Here is a 22,332-nt window from a genome sequence, read left to right as displayed (position 1 = left end):
TAAATGATCTTATTTACAAAACACAAATAGACTCAGGGACATAGAAAACAAACTTATGGTTACTGAAGGGGAAGAGGAGGGAAGGATCAATTAGGAATTTGCAATTAACATATACACACTACTATATATAAAATCCCCTTCATGGATCACTGCCTTGTTGTGGTAAAGGGGCTCACATAACTCAATGAAGCTATGAGCCAAGCCATGCAGGCCACTCAAGACTGATGGGTCATAGTGGAGAGTTCTGACAAAATGTGATCCACTGGAGGGGGGAATGGCAAACACCCCAGTATACTTACCGTGAGAACCCCATGAACTGTATTAAAAGGCAAAAAGATATGACACCAAAAGAGAAGTCTTCCAGGTCAGAAGGTGTCCAATATGCTACTGGGGAGAGGACAACTACCATTAGCCCCAGAAAGAATGAACTGGCTGGGCCAAAGCAGAAATGACACTCTGTTGTGGATGTGTCTGGTGATGAAAGTAAAATCTGATGCTGTAAAGAATAGTATTGCATAGGAACCTGGAATGTTAGGTCCAAAAATCAAGGTAAATTGGATGTGATCAAGCAGGAGATGGAAAGAGTAAACATCAACATCTTAGGAATCACTTAACTAAAATGAACAGGAATGGATGAATTTAATTCAGATGACCATTATTATCTATTACTGTGGGCAAGAATCCCTTAGAAGAATCTCATAATCAACCAGAGAATCTGAAATGCAGTACTTGGGTGTAATCTCAAAAATGACAGAATGATCTCTGCTTGTTTCCAAGGCAAATCATTCAATATCACAGCAATCCAAGTCTATGCCCCAACCACAAATGCCAAAGAAGCTTAAATTGAATAGTTCTGTAAAAACCTACATGATCTTCTAGAACTAACACATACAAAAAAGATGTCCTTTTCATCATAGGGGACAGGAATGCAAAAGCAGGAAGTCAATAGATACCTGGAGTAACATGCAAGTTTGACTTTGGAGTACAAAATGAAGCAGGGCAAAGGCTAAAAGACTTTTGTCAAGAGAACGCACTGGTCATAGCAAACACTCTTTTTCAACAACACAAGAGACAGCTTTACACATGGACATCACCAAATGGTCAATATAGAAATCAGGTTGATAACATTCTTTGTAATGGAGAAGCTGTATACAGTTAGCAAAAACAAGACCTTGAGCTGGCTGTAGCTTACCTCCCATGCTAGTAGGTCATGCTCAAAATCCTGCATGCTAGGCTTCAGCATTATGTGAACCAAGAACTTCCAGATGTCCAAGCTGTGTTGAGAAAAGGCAAAGGAATCAGAGATTAAATTGCCAACATTCACTGGATCACAGAGAAAGCAAGGGAATTCCAGAAAAACATCTACTTTTGTTTCATTGACTAAAGCCTAGACTGTATGGATCATAACAAACTGTGGAAAGCTCTTAAAGAGATGAGAATTCCAGATTATTTTACCTGTCTCCTGAGAATCCTGTATGCTGGTCAAGAAGCAACAGTTAGAACATTGTATGTAAAAACTTAACAGTTCAGGATTTAGAAAGAAGTACAAGGCTGTTTATTGTCACCCTGGTTTTTTTAACTTATACACAGAGCACATCATGAGAAATGCCAGGCTGGATGAATTACAAGCTGGAATCAAGATTGCTGGGAGAAATACTAACAAACTCAGATGGGGGTGATACCATTCTAATGGCAGAAAGTGAAGAGGGACTGAAATTCTTGATGAGGGTGAGGGAAGGGACTGAAAAAGCTGGCTTAAAACTAAATACATAAAAAAAAAAATTAAGATCATAGCATCCAGCCCCATCACTTCATTGCAAATAGAAGAGAAAATGGTGAAGGCTCTAAAATTTCTTCTTCCTGGGCTCTAAAATCACTGCAGATAGCAACTGCAGTCATGAAATTAGAAGATGATCTCTTCCTGGCCGGAAAGCTTTGACAAATGTGTTAAATAGTGTGTTAAAAAGCAATGACATCAGTTTGCTCACAAAGGACTGTGTAGTCAAGGCTATGGTCTTTCCAGTAGTTGTGAGCCAGAAAGAAGGCAGAGTGCTGAAGAATTGATGCTTTTGAACTGTGGTGCCAGAGAAGACTCCTGATAGTCCCTTGGACAGAAAGGAGATCAATCCAGTCAATCTTAAAGGAACTCAACCTTGAATAGTCATTGGTAGGACTGATGCTAAAGCTGAAGCTCTAACACTTTGGCCACCTGATGCAAAGAGTTGACTCACTGGAGAAGACCCTGATGCTGGAAAAGACTGAAGTCAGAAGGAGAAGAGGGTTATAGAGGATGAGAGAGTTGGATGGCATCAATGATGCAATGGACATAAACTTGGATAAACTCTGGGAGATGGTAAGGGACAGAGAAGTCTGGTATGCTGCAGTCCATGGAGTTGCAAAGAGTTGGATATGACTTCACAACTGAATAAAAATATCAAATATGTAAAACAGATAACCAACAAGGACCTACTATATAGCACAAGAAAGTATACTCAATATTTTCTAATAACCTATTTGGCAGGAAAGCTGTGGCAAACCAAGACAGTGTGTTGAAAAGCAGAGACATCACCCTGCTGACAAAGGTCCATATAGTCAAGGCTATGGTCTTCCCATAATTCTCAAATTCTCCAAGCAAGGCTTCAACAGTATGTGAACCGAGAAATTTCAGCTGTTCAAGCTGGATTTAGAAAAGGCAGAGGAACCAGAAATCAAATTGCCAACGTCTGCTGGATTACAGAAAAAGCAAGAGAGTTCCAGAAAAACATTTACTTCTGCTTCATTAACTACACCAAAGCCTGTGACTGTGTGGATCAAAATCAAACTGTGGAAAATTCTTAAAGAGATCAGAATACCAGACCACCTTTACTGCCTTCTGAGTAATCTGTATGCAGGTCAAGAAGCAACGATTAGAATTGGACATGGAACAACAGACTGGTTCCAAATTGGGAAAGGAGTACATCAAGGCTATATATTGTCACCCAGCTTATTTAACTTATATGCAGAGTACATCATGCAAAATGCCAGACTGGATGAAGCACAAGCTGGAATCAAGATTGCTGGGAGAAATATCCATAACCTCTGATATGCAGATGACACCACCCTTATGGGAGAAAGCAAAGAGGAACTAAAGAGCCTTTTGATGAAAGTGAAAGAGGAAAGTGAAAAAGTTGGCTTAAAATTCAACATTCAGAAAACGAAGATCATGGCATCCAGTCCCATCACTTCATGGCAAATAGATGGGGAAACAATGGAAACAGTGAGAGACTTTATTTTCTTGGGCTCCAAAATCACTGCAGATCGTGACTGCAGCTATGAAATTAAAAGATGTTTGCTTCCTGGAAGAAAAGCTATGGCCAACCTAGACAGCATATTAAAAAGCAGAGACAGTACTTTGCCAACAAAGGTCCATCTAGACAAAGCTATGGTTTTCCCCTTAGTCATGTATGAATGTGAGAGTTGGACCATTAAGAAAGCTGAGCGCTGAAGAATTGATGCTTTTGAACTGTAATGTTGGAGAAGACTCTTGAGACTCCCTTGGACTGAAAAAAATCAGTCCATCCTCAAGAAAATCAGTCCTGAATATTCATTGGAAGGACTGATGCTGAAGCTAAAACTCCAATACTTTGGTCACCTGATGCAAAGAACTGACTCATTGGAAAAGACCCTGATGCTGGGACAGACTGAAGGCAGGAGGAGACGGGGATGACTGAGGATGAGATGGTTAGATGGCATCTCCAATTCAACGAGCTTGAGTTTGAGCAAACTCTGGGAGAGGGACACAGAGGTCCAGAGTGCTGCAGTCCATGGGGTTGCAAAGAGTTGACTGGGTGACTGATCAACAACAATACAAGGGGGAAAGATCTGAAAAAGAATATATAACTCAATCGTTGTGTTGTATACCTGAAACTAACATGACATTGTAAATCAGCTAAACTTCAGTAAAGAAAAAAAAAGTTGTCAGAATTTTTAGTCTTTTCAAGGAACACGTATTTGCCTTTGTTGATTTTCAGTATTACATTTGTTTTCTATTTAAGTATTTTGTTAAGCTTCATTATCTATTATTTTTTAATTTCTCTAGAATAAAGTGATTTTATTTCCCTAAATTCTTCATGTGCTGTTGTTCAGTCGCTCAGTCGTGTCCAACTCTTTGTGACCCCATGTACTGCAGCACACTAGGCTTCCCCATCTTTCACTATCTCCCAGAGTTTGCTCAAACTCATGTCCTTTGAGTCAAAGATGCCAACCAACTATCTCATCGTCTGTTGTCCCTTTCTCCTCTTTTATTTATAAAATTCTTCACATATATCCTTATATGATTGATGTTCATTCAGCCTTTCTTTTTTTAAAATTTGATTTAATGCTACATAACTCTATCTAAACCCCATTTTACCTGCATTCCCTAAAATTCTATACATGATATTTTCCTCAGTATCCAGCCCAAAATATTTTATAAAATTCTATTTTCTTCTTTGTCCTATAAGTAACTCATAATTGTATTGCTTAATTTCTTAATATTTGGGCATTTTGAACTGTTTGGATTTTTTAGGTGCTTTTATTTATTTACTTTTAAAAATTTATTTATTTTAATTGGAAGCTAATTACTTTACAATATTGTATTGGTTTTGCCATGCATTGACATGAATCCACCATGGGTGTACATGTGTTCCCCATTCTGAACCCCCCTCACACCTTCCTCCCCATACCATGCCTCTGGGTCATCCAAGTGCACCAGACCCAAGCATCCTGTAACATGCATCGAACCTGGACTGGCAATTCGTTTCACATATGGTAATATACATGTTTCAATGCCATTCTCCAAAATCATCCCACCCTTGCCCTCTCCCACAGAGTCCAAAAGACTGTTCTATACATCTATGTCTCTTTTGCTGTCTCGCATACAGGGTTATCATTACCATCTTTCTAAATTCCATATATATGCATTAGTATACTGTATTGGTGTTTTTCCTTCTGGCTTACTTCACTCTGTATAATAGGCTCCAGTTTCATCCACCTCATTAGAACTGATTCAAATGTATTCTTTTTAGTGGCTGAGTAATACTCCATTGTGTATATATACCACAGCTTTCTTATCCATTTGTCTGCTGATGGACATCTAGGTGCTTCCATGTCCTGGCCTATTATAAACAGTGCTGCAATGAACATTTGGGGGTACATGTGTCTCTTTCCCTTCTGGTTTCCTCAGTGTGTATGCCCAGCAGTGAGATTCCTGGGTCATAAGGCAGTTCTATTTCCAGTTTTTTAAGGAATCTCCACACTGTTCTCCATAGTGGCTGTACTAGTTTGCATTCCCACCAACAGTGTAAAAGGGTTCCCTTTTCTCCACACCCTCTCCAGCACTTATTGCTTGTAGACTTTTGGATTGCAGCCATTCTGACTGGTGTGAAATGGTACCTCATAGTGGTTTTGATTTGCATTTCTCTGATAATGAGTGATATTGAGCATCTTTTCATGTGTTTGTTAGCCATCTGTATGTCTTCTTTGGAGAAATGTCTATTTAGTTCTTTGGCCCATTTTTTGATTGGGTCGTTTATTTTTCTGGAAACAGAAGACCTATATATAGAAACACTGGTGAAAGAAATCAAAGAGGACACTAATAGATGGAGAAATATACCATGTTCTTGGATCAGAAGAATCAATATAGTGAAAATGAGTATACTACCCAAAGCAATCTAGAGATTGCTATAGATCCCTATCAAGCTACCAATGGTATTTTTCACAGAGCTGGATTTTTATTTCTAGCTTAACCTCTCTATCATCAGAGAAGATACATCATAGAATTTTTAATCATTTGATATTGGTTGAGAGGTGTTTTATTATCCAAGATATCAATTTTGTTTACTGTTCCATATAGCTTTAATAAGAATATGTATTTACTTTTAAAATGCTCTTTATTGTATTTTCTGAATATCTGTGCCCACATCTCTAGTAATTTTCCTTCTATCTGAAGAACTTCCTTTACTAGTGTTTTAATTGTGGTTCTCTTGATAATATATCATTTGTTTCCTCAGACATCTTTGCTTCACTTTACTTTCTGAGGTATATTTTCACTGGATTTAAAATTGTGGATAGGCAGCTTTCCCCCCTTTTTCTTTCTTCCTTCCTTTTTCTCTCTTCCTTTTTCTCTTTCTTCTTTCTGTCTTTCAGCACCTTAGAATGCCATTCCACTGTGTGTGTGTGTGTGTGTGTGTGTGTGTGTGTGTTAGTCACTCAGTTGTGTCCAACTCTTTGTGACCCCATGGACTGTAGCCTGCCAAGCTCCTCTGTCTATGGAGTTTTCCAGGAAGAATACGGGAGTGGGTAGCCACTACCTTTTTCAGGGGATCTTCCTGATCTAGGGATCAAACCCAGGTCTCTCACATTAGAGGGAGATTCTTAACTGTCTGAGCCACCAGGGAAGCCCTACTTGTATTCTGGCTCCTGTGATTTCTGTTTCAAAACCAATTGTCAGTCTTGTAACCACTTGAAGTTAATGTCTTTTTTTCTTCCCCTTTGTCTACCTTTGAATTTTCTCTTATAATTTGGTGGTCAGCAGTTTGCAAAATGTGCCTCAGTGTAGTGTTATTTTTATGTTTCCTACCTTGTGGCTGCAGAACTACTTGAATATGTCACTTCGCATCATTCCTGGAATTTTCTGCCCCATTCTCTCTCTCTCTTTTTTCTCTTTCTGAGAATTCAATTATACATACATTACTATAATTTTCCTCCTGACTTTACATATATTTTGTGCCCTTTTTGTACATTTTCATCATTTTTTTTCTCCTCTGTAGCTTGATCCTATATAATTTCAGCTGACCTATCTCTCTGTTTACTAAGCCTCCATTCTGGTCTATCTAGTTTGCTGTTATATCACCCACTGAGTTCCTAGTTTTAGATATTGGTTTTTATTAAATATCTAGAATTTCCCTCTTACACTTTTGTTGTACAGACTCCAGATCTCTGGTAATATTTTTCTCTTTGGCATCTATTTCTTTATGGATACTAATATAGTTATTTTAACTTCATATCTGATAATTCCAAGTATCTGAATTTAAAGTCATTCTACATTTTTACTGACAGGATTTCAGGTTACTTCATCATCTCTCAATAAATGGATTGTTTGTTATTTTTTTTCACAATGACAATCAGCACCACAGAAAATATCTAATATATATCTTCTTGTACTTTTGTGTAATAATTTAGAAAGAGTACAAATACAGTAGAATTTCTAGGTAAGTAGCTCTTGCACAGCACAGGTTTCCTAGAAACTGACAAATTATTTTCTAAAAGGGCAGTATCAATTTATATTCCCACCAAATATATAAAATTTCCCCTTTTTCATAATTTCAGTGATAAGTGTTATTGCTAACTTTTAATTTTTCTAATCTGACATGTGTGATGTTTTAATTTATTATGATTGCCCCCCTCCAATCATGTTATATTAAAACAATTGTTATGTTCCTAAAGACTGTGTTTCTGTTTCAAAATTGCAGTTAAGTTCATCTTGGCTAACATGTAATTAAATGAGTAATAATATATTAAAATATTTATTTATTTTTAAATTTTATTTTATTTTTAAACTTTACATAATTGTATTAGTTTTCCCAAATATCAAAATGAATCTGCCACAGGTATACATGTGTTCCCCATCCTGAACCCTCCTCCCTCCTCCCTCCCAATACCATCCCTCTGGGTCCTCCCAGTGCACTAGCCCCAAGCATCCAGTATCGTGCATCGAACCTGGAATATGCTGATATTTCCTGTCATTTGTTGTTATACAAATTTTATTAAAATTGTTCCTTTTAATTTATTACTATGATGCATTATTTTCCTAATTCACTAAGATGAAACAATAGCTCAAAAATGGTTTATTGAAAGGCAAAGTGATGCAAAAAATCAGAACAAAAATTTTATTCAAAGCTAACACCGAACATACAAATAGTGAACAGATAGATGGTATGAATATAGAATATGACTCAGTAATGAGAGTATAGGCAAATCAAAAATGAAAGGATTTACATGAATGGACATAAAGGAGAAGCACTAATAGCAGTCATAACCCTCTGAATGATAGGGGCTTCCCTTGTGGCTCAGCTGGTAAAGAATCTGCCTGCAGTGCAGGAGACCAGGGTTTGATCCCTGGGTTGGGAGGATCCCCTGGAGAAGGGAAAGGCTACTCACTCCAGTATTCTGGCCTGGAGAATTCCATGGACTGTATAGACCATGAGGTTACAAAGAGATGGACATGACTGAGTGACTTTCACTTTCACTTTCTGAATGATAGATTTTTATAGGATCATTTCATTTTCCTCTTTCCTCCAATTTTTTGTCTGAAAATATGGCATTGGGATTTTTTAACAATGGTGCAAATTATATTTAAATTATAGAAAAAAAACCCAATGGTGCAAATGGATAAATTGTCAAGGATTCGAATGTCAAGGATTCGACTTTTTTCATAATCTTTATTCTATATGTACTTTTCCCTACAAGATCCTAAGGTGGTGATGCTGTATTTGCACTTGGCATTTACTAAATTTTGTAGACACAATTATCATTAAGAATGTGAACCAAAAAGAAAGCAATGTTTTTAAATCTCCTGTTTGTCTTCTTGAGTAATTATGGCCAAAGAATTATCTAGTATAACCTACAAGATGATTAAACTATTTTGCCTGCAAATAAAAAGAATGTTGCTTCATATACCTCTTCTTTGGGCTTCCCAGGAGGTGCAGTTGTAAACAATTTGACTGCCAGTTTGCAGGAGATGCAAGCACCTTGGGTTTGATCCCTGGGTTGGGAAGATGCCCTGGAGAAGGAAATGGCAACCCATTCCAGTATTCTTGCCTGGGAAATCCATGGACAGAGAAGCCTGGTGGGCTACAGTCCATAGGGTTGCAAAAAGTCAGACATGACTGAGCATAAGCACAACAATAACATTTCTTCTTTATGCACCTTTCCAACCTTATGTAGAAAGCAATGGACTTATTCCAAAACCATTTCATCTGAATTTATCATAATGACTCTAACTGGATATGAAGTTTTAAAAGTTATGCAATATTATTTTAAATTTAAGATTATTTTGGATGATTTACCTTATGTCAGGCAGTCTTTAAATGACTGAAACAGGTACACAGTTATTTTTCCTTCCTTCCAAAACATCAGTGCTGAGAAGTGTCTGAAGTTTCTTCAGAAGCATTTAGTGTTTGCATGCTGAAACATACTTCTTATTTTTATGCTCCCTGGTTGCTTTTGGTGTGTTCCTTGACCTTCTTTTCAAGTGTATTTGTACTGGGCAAGAAGCCAGTGGTATTAGTGCATGGAAATCAGGTAGCTGTCAGAAAGACTGTGGCAGCATGTCTAATTTTGCTGTATTAAATCTGTCACAGAACATTAAGTAAGAGATTATAGGAAGTATTCATAGAGCACATGGTTTATAACTCAATAAACTGGCAGTGTTGGAAACAAGCTAAAACCTCTCTCTTTTATCTTCTTTTCCATTTGGTTTCACCAATCTCTTTAAACTACACTAGAAGAATGGGTGAAACTACGAAAAAATTTCATGACCACAAGAAAGCTCTCTCCCAAGTAAAGCCACACCAACAGTTTACTTGAGAATAAACACTTCAGAAATACTTGAGAAGCTAGCAAGGATTTTCTTTTCAATCCACACAAATATCTATTTTGTATGTCACCAAACTATGATGAATCCTTCTAATTGCTTGTGTCTAAATATATTTTTAATTTCCAACAAATCAGAATTTTTGTGTAACTAGAAGTGTCTGTGGTAGAAATGAAAGGATATTCCAAGTACATTTTTTTTTTTTTAGGACAGAAAGTCTTGAGCTCAGAAGTAGGTAGTACTTGCTAATTTTTTCTTAACGAGCACAAACAAATCTAAGAATTGTGGTGCCTGAAGTTTGTGTAATATAGAGGGCACTGTTTAAAAAACAGAAAAATAATTTGCCAGTTCAGAATTATGTATAAGAACTAATATGTAACAAGAGTATGAAAGAAATCACAAGTTAAAAAGTATGAAAAGCTTACAAATACGACAAAAATCATGAAAACAATGTTTTTTTATGATGTGACAATCTTACATGTCCTTGGTTGTATATTTTTAGTACTACTAGGCATCAGTTCTATACTATGGCCTTGGAATGACTCAGACTCACCTTGCTTCCTCTAGCCTTTTCAGAGCTCCTTCTGAACCCTAAGAGTATAGTGAGTAATAGGCACTGAGAGATCTTTGTGGAATAAAAGTAGTCTAAGAAATAAATTAAAAGAAAAAGATGACTCTTGCAGCCTTCCTAACATATAAATTCAAAGGCTCATCAAGGCCACCATAATAATTAAAATAACCAAGACACTGTGAATTGAATTGATATGTGACATTGTGTACGACATGGGGAAGGATTTTTCATAGTCAGGAAATAAAACCTAATGAGGACAAAGCCATTTAAAGTAATTGACATATATACGCTTTTCTGTATAAAACAGATAACTAATGAAAACTTACTATATAGTACAAGGAATTCTACTCAATGATTTGTGGTGAACAAAATAGGAAGGAATGTGCTAAGTTGCTTCAGTTGTGGCCAACTCTTTGTGACTCCATGGATTGTAGCCCACCAGGCTCCTCTGTCCATGAAATTCTCCAGACAAGAATACTGGAGTGGGTGGATAAAGTATACGCATAACTGATCCACTTTGCTGTACAGAAGAAACTAACACAACATTGTAAACAAAACATATTCCAAAAAAAAAAAAAATACAATTTAGCCTCCAAAGAAAACAATGATGCAAAAAGAAAAATGATTCCTTGACTTCCTTTTCAATAAGTGTGCTAGCTGCTTAAAAATATAAGTGAGGCAAGTTCCATCTTCCACATTTGTTGTTGTTCTTTAGTTGCCCGGGCCTATCCAACTCTTTTGAGACCCCATCGACTATCACCTGCAAGTCTCCTCTGTTTGTGGGATTTTCCAGGCAAGAATACTGGAATGGGTTGCCATTTCCCTTCTCCAGGGTGTCTTCCCAATCCAGGGATCAAACCCATGTCTCCAGCATTGACAGCAGGATTCTTTACCACTGAGCCACCAGGGGAAGTTCAGAGAAAATTCTCAAAGAAAATCTCAGATACAGTAATTGGAAGCCATGATAGAGGATTAATCCCAAAGGCAGATGTGGAAACAATGTCTAAGTGTGGATTTCCTTGGTAACTCAGGTGGTAAAGAATCCACCTGCAATGCAGGAGACATAAGTTGAAAGGACAGGGAAGCCTGGTGTGCTACAGTCCATGTGGTCACAAAGAGTTGGACACGACTGAGGGACTAAGACAAATGTGGCAAACTAAGTTAAACTGTGATCGGGTCAGCTGTTACTCAGGTAGGGGAAGTTAACACGGGCTGACTGAAAAGCAAAAGGGAGAAGATCAAAGACAGAAACAGGTCAAGATCAGGTTTGTTGTTGTTCAGTCGCTCAGTCGTTTCCAACCTTGTGACCCCATGGACTGCAGCACACCAGGCTTCCCTGTCCTTTCAACCAAGATCAGGTTTGGTTGAAACAGAAGAGGCAAAGGTAGCATATGAGGCATAGAAAGGGATGAGTAATCGTGTAACCCTACAGGCAGAAAGGTCTGAGCTAGCAGATACGTATGTTTTTACAAGCTAACATCACTTGGCAGACAAAGTTCTGTATAGTTGAAGCTTTGGTTTTTCCAGTAGTCATGTACAGATGCCAGAATTGGACCACAAAGAAGATGGGCACCGAGAATTGATGCTTTTGAACTGTGGTGCTGGAGAAGACTCTTGAGAGTCCCTCGGACTGCAAGGAGATCCAACCAGTCCCTCTGAAAGGAAATCAACCCTGAATATTCATTGCAAGAACAGATGTTGAAGCTGAAGCTCCAATACTTTGGCCACCTGATGCGAAGAGCTGACTCACTAGAAAAGACCCTGATGCTGGGAAAGATTGAAGGTGGGAGAAGAAGAGGACAACAGAGGATGAGATGGTTGGAGGGCATCACCAACTCAATGGACATGGGTTTGGGTGGACTCTGTGACATAGTAAAGGACAGGGAAGCCTGGCATGCTGCAGTCCCTGGGTGGCAAAGAGTCAGACAGGACTGAACGACTGAACAACAACATCTTCTGCTGTGGTTTTAAATGAGCTAGGATTCAGGAGAGTCCAGTTCCAAATTTATAGATGTTGTACAGCCTTTAATCCAGCAATACTCAGGCAGGACCGCCTCTCCGAGATACCTCAAGTCTTCCAGAAATCCACAATGACCTGAATGTTTCTAGTATTGCAGTCCATCACTGCTTAAGTCATTCCCCTTCCACTCCCCAAGCTAAAGCTCTCACAGTTCTCTCCCTTTATAGGGTGGCCAACTGTAGCAGATTGCCAGCAAGGTTTCCTCATATTCAAGACTTTCAGTTTTAAAATAGGGACAGTCCAGTCAAACCAAGATCTGTTGCTAATCATAACTGCAGTCCAAATAATCTTACAACAATCTAATTTCACCAAGGAGCAGAAACGGGGCTAACTTAAGCTCTAAACACTAGACTTCCAATCTACTATAGTTTGTTCTTATTATGATTTTTAAATCCTTTCCTTAAAAAACATTAATAAATGTGTTGGAATTTATTTCACATTTACAATTGTAATGTATTTATGTACAAAGTTCTAGGTTGCTAACAAATATGTATTCTTTTATTAGAGAAAGATTTGGGATGTTAATAAAGACATTCTTGGTTTTATTTCACAATTGCACTGTGTGTGTGTGTGTGTGTGTGTGTGTGTGTGTTTAAATTACAGTGCTCTGACTGGGGTAGAGTGAAATTTATCTGATTTATTAAATTTATATGAATATCACTAGATACTCACATACCATGGAACAAAAATTCTCATTCTGATAAGTACTCAATTTTCTTGGAGTGGCACTGCCATGGAAATTGAGCCATTGAGCTACTGGAAAATAAATATTCTAAGCACTAAACCACAGTAGATCTTATGAAACCCATAAATTAACATTTGGAATAAGATTACTGCATCATAATCTCATTCCATTTTACAAATCCAATCCTCTATTTCACCTACAGACAAACTGAAATAGTGAAGACTCTCAGAAAGCCCATCTCACCTTAGACATGCTAAGCCAATGGTGATATTTTTTTTTTTTAACCAACCTTTACAACTGTATGTGTGTGATATAGGATGGGGTGTGGGGACTGGGAGCTTGGTCTTCTTAAGGGATAAGATGGAAATTAGGTACTTTGAATTTACTTGGAAATTTCTAAATGATGGAGCTCAGCGTTTTGGGGGATCTTAGCATTGCAAACATGAACAGTCTGTGTTGAGATTTCATTGAGTAGTTCTCTTAAATTTCTTTGTCAGTCATGTTTAGCATTGGGGAAAAAAAATGCAGCCCTGCACAGTGAAAACTGCTGAAGTATTCTGAAAGAATGTGAGTTGCAGTCATGAAATATAGACTGTGATAATCCACAGCCCAGGAAATGATGTATAGGAGCTATGGAGATTAAGGCATAGATTTATCATTGTGTTGACTCCCAGTTTCTCAGCATGATAGAGGGAGAGGAAAGCTGGATTGGGCAATGCAGTGGGAGACCTGACTGCTAGTCTGTTCATATTGGTTGAAAGCTTACAACATTGTACTAAGAGTTCTTTAAATGAAGTTTTACATTTAATTCCCACAACAGCTCTGTCAGAAGATACTTCCCCAATTGCAGAGGAGGACACTGAAGATTACACAGTTGAAACAACTTGATCAAATTATCACAGTGGCCAAGCCAGGATTCAATCTCAAGCTACAAAATCCACTAGTATTCTCTCTCTGTGAATGAATCTCTTAACATATAATGAAGCGCATTACAGACCAGGTGAGGATATGCCAACCCTACAAGTTTGATGGGGGTAATTGTAAATGCTGTGTCTATTGAATGGAAACTCTCAAAGGCGACTGACTGAGGATACAGTATAGTTTTTACCAAGATGAGTAAGAAAGAGGATACAAAGTGTACCTACACTATGATTAAAGTCATGTTAAATGACATAATTACATGAATGGAAACTAAAAATGTAAAATACCAACATTGTGAGACTTTCACTTTAGAGGGGTAAAGTTATGAATCCTTTTTCTGAATTTTCTACCATGTGATAATATTAGTCTAATAGTCAGTAAATTTGCAAAATTTTTAAAAATAGGATGAGAGAACAGTGTTGGGAGAAAACCCAACATTAGGAATATATGTGCAACACAGTGTGATTATTATTACAAGCAGAGTCCTATTAGAAATTAAACCTATAATAGAGAACTTAGTTTCCAAAATGAATTCTATTTAAAGTGTTAAGTGAACTATGAAAGTATTTTGGTGTTTCAATCCACAGATTTAGAAACAAATTATTATTATCCTCTTTCAGTCCTACCAGGGATGAATACTAGAGTGTGATCCATTCAGGCATGAAGGTGTGGACCCTCTGTAAATATTAATGATTGACTAATAATATGACACATTTATCATTTTTTCTAAAAATACATCTACCACTTATTTTCTTATAACCTTGGTAACAGCCTGAACCAATTAATGTATCTGTGTGAGATTATCATTTGCTCACTGAAGACATTTTATTCAATCATGTGTGTTTCATATTTCATCTTTTCTTATAGACTCTCCTACCCTGGAATCATAGAAGCTCTTCATTAATATCTGCAATTTGGTTTGATTAGTATTTCACAGAAAGAATCACCTGGCCTTTTGTTAACTATGACTTACTAGGTTAATATCATTCTCTAATAACAGATTTGCCATAAAGATAAAACCCTGGTGAAATGCTCTGAATTTTAAGTAGATTTGTTAAATATGTTAACAGCCAAATTATGATTATGACACATAAATGCAGATAGGATAAACAATAGTATTGAAACAGAGTTGGATTCTATGGTCCTTGCCCGCCCCCTTAACACCATGTCCTCTGCTTGCCTTTTGTTTATGAAAAACTTTAATCAAAGAATAAGTTTAGTCAGAGAATTGAAAACATGTAGAAACAAAGGAAAACAGTCAAAGGAGACCACATAAAAATAATGTAATCTTTAAGCATAGTCAAAGACCTTGTTTCCTTCTCAAGGGCCATAGATAATATTTGGAGCCATCTCCTATGAGCTGTCTTATAGATATGGAAACCTCACCAGGTGGAAGAACTTAACTGCATGATGACCAGACATAACCATAACATGGGCATGCATGCTAAGTCACTTCAGTCGCATCCGACTCTTTGTGACCCCATGGACTTCTCCTCTGTCCATGGGATTTCCCAGGCAGGAATACTGGAGTGGGTTGCCATCCCTCCTCCAGGGGATCTTCCTGACCCAGGGACTGAACCTATGTCTCTGAAGTCTCCTGCACTGACAAGCAGGTTCTTTACCACTAGCACCACCGGGGAAGCCATAACATAAGCTGCCACAATTCCAAGAATTGGCCTCAAAGAAATGGAAACAAACTGACCCTGGAACTGAAGATTAACTGCATCTAACACAAGCAAGATGACCCTGGTCAGGCCACCCATGACCAGTTTGAAGATGACTGTCAGAGCTGACTATACTGTTTCTGCATGTAGGCCCCTCCGTCTGTCTGTTAAAAAACTCTTGCCTACTGATTATCAGAGGGGGAGTTGGCCTTTGGACAGACGTGCCCCTGCCCCCAGTTGCTTCCATCTGAAATAAAGCAAACTTCCCTTTCCTGTTTATTGGCCTGTTTATTGACTTTTGGGTGGTGAGCAGCCACACCCCCACCTTTCGGTAATGGGATAAGGTGAGATTGTAGAGTAATAGATATTTTAAATCTCTACCAGTCAAGGTCATCTTTCAATCATATAACTAACAATAACTAACCTTTTAAGGTAGGAATAATTGTTGTTTTTCAGTCACTTGGTTGTGTCCAACTTTTTTGTGATCCCATCGACTGTAGCTTACCAGGCTCCACTGTCCATGAGATTTCTCAGGCAAGAATACTGGAGTGGGTTGCCATTTCCTTCTCCAGGGGATCTTCTGAAACAGAGATTGAATCCACATCTCTTGTGTCAGCAGGTGGGTTCCTTACCACTGAGCCATCAAGGAAGATCAGAAATTATCATCCTCATTTAAAAATGAGGAAATTTGTGCTCATTAAGGTCAAGCAACCCAGGTGTCTCCAGCTTCGATGGCTGTGTTTTTAACTGCAACTCACACTGCCTCTAAAGCAGTCACATGGCGAAAGTGATGAAAATGCACTCCATCACCCAAAATGTTGCTCTTACTTGAGTTGCTTTCATAGACCCTTAGGAGAAACACACCAAATTAAATCCTGCTACATTACAGACTCGCTTCTCTACTTCCCCAATTTTTCTCAAACCTTTGGCTATTTCCAAAAATCTAGGCTATTTAAGAAGATCTCACTTCCATGAGCAAAAATCTACTCTGATATCCGAGCCAAAAGATGATGCTAAATGTTTTGAATAACATCAACAGTACTAAAGTTGATGTACAGTCTTCAAAGGTAGAAAATTTGATGGCAACATACTTGCTTGGAACTTTATGTTTGATTTGTTGAGTGGCAAATGGTTGGCATCAATGCCAGTGTAACAGTTGTAGAAATTTCAGGTGATAGAATTTCTTTTCAATACGTAGATATTAAGATTCCCTTTGATGGAATATATATTGAGATTAGTTTTTGTGTGATATTTTTTATGGAATAAATTAAATAGTTGATTTTTTTTTTAGGGTGGGAAGATATAAATGTTGTGTGTGTTTTTTTTGAATTTTAAATTTTATTTTATTTTTAAACTTTACAAAATTGTATTAGTTTTGCCAAATATCAAAATGAATCCGCCACAATTCAGTAATGTCCTGTTAATTTCATCCCATGATTCATTCCACTATGGATCCATTTCTCTGTACTTCTGTCCTTTTCATATTTCTCCATCTTATCTCCAAAGATTTTATGGGATACTTAGGAAAAAACTTACCTGAGATTCTGATGCATTGTCTTTTCAAAATATTTCTGATAAATCTCTGTCTAAAAACTAATTTACACACTGAATACCAGCAGTGATAAGGAAAGGAAAAAACATTAACTGAAGTTGTTTTGAATGAATTTATGAAGCTTGGGACTTAAATGGTACTGGGAGGATTTGAAGGACTAAGAAATTTATGAATTACTGATAAAAGAGTTAACACATAATATGACTGCAATCTATCTACAGTATCATGTATATAAAAGTGTGTGAATTTATAGAGATCTGTCTTTCATTTCTTCCATAAATGCTATAGTCAGACTTCTGAACTAAAAGTAAAACTAATATCTAATCTGGAACAATCTTCAAGGCCTGACTTAATTCTAAATTCTTAGTAAGATTTTTCCCATCTAAAACAACTCTAATTGTCTTTCCTTCCTCTAAATGCCTAATGTAATTTATTGGTTGAAGTTCTTATTTTGGCATTTTAATAGGCATCATCTTTACAATGTTACTAGCTCTTTTCCTATATTTTTCACTTCCCCAAGATAGATTATAAACTTCTAGAGAAAGCCAACCATATTTATATACATTTTGGGTTTCCCACGTAGCTGCTAGCACAAAAATTAGATCTCAGTAAAACTGTCTGAATAAATAAGAATAGATAACATGGCTGTTTCCTGACCATACCAAGGACTTTGGTACATCTATTTCAATGTAGGAGTGTGTCTGTGTGTGTGTGTTGGAATACATATTTTCCCACTGTGGTTTTTAATCAACAATTTAAATGCAGAAAACAAATACAAAAACTTGACTAATATAGTATGTGTAACAACTTATAAACCATCAGCTTTACACATGCAATACTAAAGATGTCTAATTATATTATCACTGTATTCCTTTGCACTTCTGGTATAAGTTGGGGTTTTGTGCTTTTTTATGTTTATCTTATTCCTGTAATAAGGTATAAAGTCATTGAGAACAAAAGCTGGTCTTTATTCTACAGATAGTTTTTCAAAATATGCAAGAAATTTTTGTCCCTTCAAAGTGTGTTGAAAGTGTTTGACTAGCTTCTGTGAGCACGAAGCTTAAATTAGAATTTCTGCTCCCTCCATCAGTGACAAAATCAAACTTGAATCCGACCATGGTCTGCTTTTTTAAGATAGAGTTTGCTGATTTATCCATTGGTCTGTTTTCACTTTATGCATCGGTCCTTTTCAAAGGGACCTACTGAAGCTCCGTGTTCCCCTTTCTCCTTGAACAACACCTGAAGTTCTTTAATGGAAATATCAGCAAGAAGAAAGCCTGTAACCACTGAGAATTATTCCCCATCATTAACTGAGGAAGTGATGTCTTCCTACAGTTGGAGTGAGATTCCTTCCCAGACATCATGTGTCAAAGGACAGAGCTTCCTGAACTGGGTGTTAAGAGACCTGGTTCTAGTTCATGGACATAAACTTGAGCAAACTCTAGGAGATAGTGGAGGCCAGGGAAGCCTGGCATGCTGTGGTCCCTGGGGTCACAAAGAGTCAGACACAACTGAATGACTGAACAACAGACCTAGTTCTAGTTCTGGCTTTGCAATGAAGTTGTGTGTAACATTGGGTAAGTCACTTTGCCTCCCTAGCTTCAGTTTGATTTTCTAAAAGTTGAGAAAACTGGACTGGATTGTTTTCAAGGTCCCTTACAGATATACAACTATATTAATTTCACAGGTAAAAATGCCCCTTGAATCAACCCAGATAGAGCTAATAACAAAAAGTTTAACATGCATGAAAAACCAGCAGTGCTTTTCCTTTTTGAATCGCACAAGTCCTGCACACTTACCCTTTGTTTTTCTTACATCCTCTTTGAAAATGGTGAAGCATGAAAACTTTCAGGAAAGAAATAGCTTATGGCCTTCCCCTATAAGAATATGCAAACAGTAAATAAATAATAGTGGAAAAGCCCACTTGGAACAGTCTGACTGCTACTCTAGAATTACCAGGTACATCAGAGAGAGCATAAGTCCTCCATTCAGCTATTTACATGCAACGGTGAAGATTTAATTTTTGCCTTTGTTATCAAAAATCGGAAATAAGTGTTTGACTGATTGTAGGACTTAAAGACTTCTTCAACGCTTCCTTCAAATATAAATGTAAAGTAAATTTTTGTTTTTAAAAAGTGTACTTATTCTTAGAGCAAGTGACACAGTTTAACTGCCAGGGTAAGTTTTGTACCTGGGAAAGGTAGCACCTACACCAGGCTGTCACAAAGAATGCCATACGTGTCCCCAAGGAAGGTGCCGTCACTTGACGCATTGGAAAAATCTCCTTTAAGAAGGATGCTATATGGGATTCCAGTGTAAGTCAAGGTTTCTGCTTGGTATGCTGTGGTTTGGGTTTCTTACTCCTCATCTCTCATTTGTCATTTACGTCTCCATTTCCTGAGTTTGTTTAGCTGCATAAGGAGCAAGAAGGAAAAAAAAAAAAAAGCCTCATCAGAATCACTTCAACTGCTGGGAGAACCAAAGCAGTGCTGGCTGTTAAAAGCTGTTAATTGCAGTTTACAAAAGAGAAATCCCTTATCTTTGCAAGTTCACTTGCTTGAGTGACTCATTCTTCCTGGGAGGGATTAATGCTTAATTAGAAAAAGATGCTAAACAATCTGATGTGCTTCTTGAAGGAAAACCTTACTTTAGGTCGAAAGATTCTTAACAAGGTAACATGCTAATTATTTAATGAATGATTTGTGCTGAGAACTAGAGATACGTGTTAAAATAGCAGCGCTGATAGCGTTTGGCACCGCTCCCGGAGATCAGTGCACTGACTGTTCTAGGATTTGGTGCCAAGCCTGTTTTTTGTTGTGCTCTGTGCTGGGTTTTGTTTTCCCACCTTTGAGTGTAAACATGTTTGTCAAGGTACCACTGTTGGGAGGGGAAGCCTTATGGTCAAGGAGGCCAGAGTCGGGAGGGAGAGAAAAGAGAGGAGGAAAAGATAGCCAGAAAGCCATCTTACTGTTGGAGAGTGACTGCATTTTACTTACAAATACCTGGAAATAAATGCTCGTCAACTAAGCTTAGGGGTATGAGGAGGTTAGAAAGAGGAGCATGTACGCTTTAGCGAAAGGTAACAAGGCATCACTGGAAGCCCAACTTCACACTTTACTTGTCTGTCAGGGAATGTTCTTCTTCGCAACAATATCCCAATGTTTTGGTAGGCAGACTCCAGTTCACTTAGTAAGTGAGAGGCATGGGTGGAATGCCAGGTATGTCTACAGAGCAAAGCAGTGCAGGCAGGCTGACGCCAGGAGAGAATAGGCAGGTACCTATTGAGTTACAGGATTTCTACAAATCTAATCCGTATGTAACATGAGACTTATTACAGAGCCAGCCTCTGCTAGGGCTGTGAAGTCTGAGGATATGAACAGTCTCTGAGGCAATGAGCCCAGTTAACCCATTGCAAACCAGTTTCACTTGACCAAAACTAATAGCCTCTTATCCTTGTAATGCTATTTGAGAGTGATAATGATTTCAAGTTGCTTGCTAATTGTATAAAAATTACTTGGAGTAGGACATACTGGGGTGAAACAGAGATGTTTAATATGGCTACAAACAGTGAACAATACAACCACAGCAAATGGGCTCTTTTAAGGTACTATCTACTTAATATGTCTGACATCAGACGGTCTATACATTACTAATGATGGGTAGCTATAATTTATGGTGCATTTTTGCATGTGATAAATTTGTTATGAAAATTTTAAACAGCCAAGTTATTTATTAGTATTTAAAAAGCATCTACTTCAGGGAAGCATTTTGTTTCCCTGGGACATCTTCATTAATTATCATAAATTGATGACACATATTAAAGGAAGAAAATCAGAATTGCCAACACAAATAAGAAAGAAGATTAGGTACTAAAATGTCAAATATTCATCACGTATGTCATATACTTTCCTTGATTCTCAGCTAATAAGCTTCTTTGGAAAGTGGGTGAAATAAATGACAGCATTGTTTCTGGACTTAATATATGATGTAAGAATTCTCTAAACAAGTTTGATCAATTAAAAATGATCAGTCTTTCAACCATCCCATCATTACACAAAGATAAAAAAAATAAGACAATACTTCTTACTTATCATGACTCCAACCATAATCCAAATGTCCACATTACATATTATTCTTAAGACTGATTCACTAATAAATAACATTTAACTTCAGAAATATTCTATGAGGAATGACTCCAAATTACCTTCATGCATTTCTTACATGTTGATAACTTCCCGACAGGCAATGACGTCCATTACAATATTTAGATGCTTTGACTAAATCTGCAACATCTAATGTAGAGTTTTATTTATTCACACAGAGATACCAAAATCAGGGAACTAAAAGTCTGGATACTCTTATGAGAATTAATGTTTATAAAAGTATTTTCTGTGACACATGTATTCTAGTAAGAACTTCAGGTAAGTTAATTTATTAATATATTTTTATGATTCTTACTTTTCAGATGAAAAAAAAAAAAAAATGAAGCTCAGATCAAGTAACCAGTGAGTAACTGGTGCAGAACTTGACCCAGGACTGGTTGACTCAAAGCCTGTTTAGAGTGGAACTATAAGGCGCAGTCCACAAAAATAACACTCCCCCAAAGAGGACGAAGTCTAAGCGTGAAAAGAACATTAGATTTGTTCACTGGAGATCTGGATTAAAAACTGGCTTTGCTCCTTGCTAATTTCTGAACTGACATAAATTGAAGAGCTTCTGTGCACCTCAATTTCTTTGCCTTTTGAGATATAAAATTATATCATCATGTTTTGGTGAAATTTGAGACAACACTGATGTCCATAAGAGTGTAGAAGATGTGTGATGTCTAGAACCATGCACAGCTCCTATACACATACACTGCATCATAAAAGTCTGTATTTTGAACCTGGATTGGAGGGGAGGGATAAAAAACAGGGCTGAAACAGAGATAACAGATGTAGAGAACAGACCGATGGGCCCAGTGGGGTTAGAAGGCTGGACAAATTGAGAGTAGCACTGACATCCATACACTAGCACGGTAAAGCAGATGCACAGTCGGAAGCGTCTGTGTAACAGGGAGCTCAGTTCTGTGCTCTATGATGACCCAGAGGGGTGGGATGCGGTGTGAGCGGGGAGGCCCTAGAGGGAAGGGATATATTATACTTATGGCTGATTCACATTGCTGTACAGCAGAAACTAACACAACATTGTAAAGCAATTATCTTCCAATTAAAAAATATCCTATGATAAATCATTATGGAAAAGAACATTTTAAAATAATGTATGCATATATATATATATATATATATATGTATAACTGAATCACT

The sequence above is a fragment of the Bos indicus x Bos taurus genome, chromosome 20 (assembly GCF_003369695.1).
Source record: "Bos indicus x Bos taurus breed Angus x Brahman F1 hybrid chromosome 20, Bos_hybrid_MaternalHap_v2.0, whole genome shotgun sequence".
Taxonomy (NCBI): Eukaryota; Metazoa; Chordata; class Mammalia; order Artiodactyla; family Bovidae; genus Bos; species Bos indicus x Bos taurus.
The sequence above is the reverse complement of the archived record's forward strand: the minus strand, read 5'-3'. Positions refer to the sequence as shown.